The sequence below is a fragment of the Penaeus monodon genome, chromosome 25 (assembly GCF_015228065.2).
Source record: "Penaeus monodon isolate SGIC_2016 chromosome 25, NSTDA_Pmon_1, whole genome shotgun sequence".
Taxonomy (NCBI): Eukaryota; Metazoa; Arthropoda; class Malacostraca; order Decapoda; family Penaeidae; genus Penaeus; species Penaeus monodon.
Genome location: NC_051410.1, coordinates 37,939,840 through 37,940,321, shown reverse-complemented (window position 1 = coordinate 37,940,321; position 482 = coordinate 37,939,840).

Sequence of the window (482 nt, the reverse complement as noted above, 5' to 3'; positions counted from 1 at the left end):
CGCATACGGGTGACTTAGCAAAAACCCATTCCCTACGGATTCTGAAAAAAACAAATACAAACTAAAAACTACAGGTAATGACCCATACTCGGAGAATCAACTGGACTTTAACCCTTTGCTGTTGTGTATAAGAGACAGTTTATTTCAACGTCTCGGGGGAACTTGATGCAAATGGCAACCGCAGATAGATAATGAATCGATAGACATTAACTTCTTATAGATGACTGAAGAAAAAACGAACTAAGACGATTAATCACGTCAATTATTTTGTGAGGCCAAAAAAAAGGATATATTGAAACCGTAACAATTTTGCGCGAGCGGGAGTGTTATTGGCAATGTTAATAGGCAAAAAATTTACTGTCTTTTCGCAAATGATAAGACCAAGAGGAAAAGGAATTAGCTCGATCTGTGTCTGTGAAGGGGATGGCACCCACCTTATATAAAAAGTGAAGTCTGGAAAATAGTGCCACAGACAGTCCGAC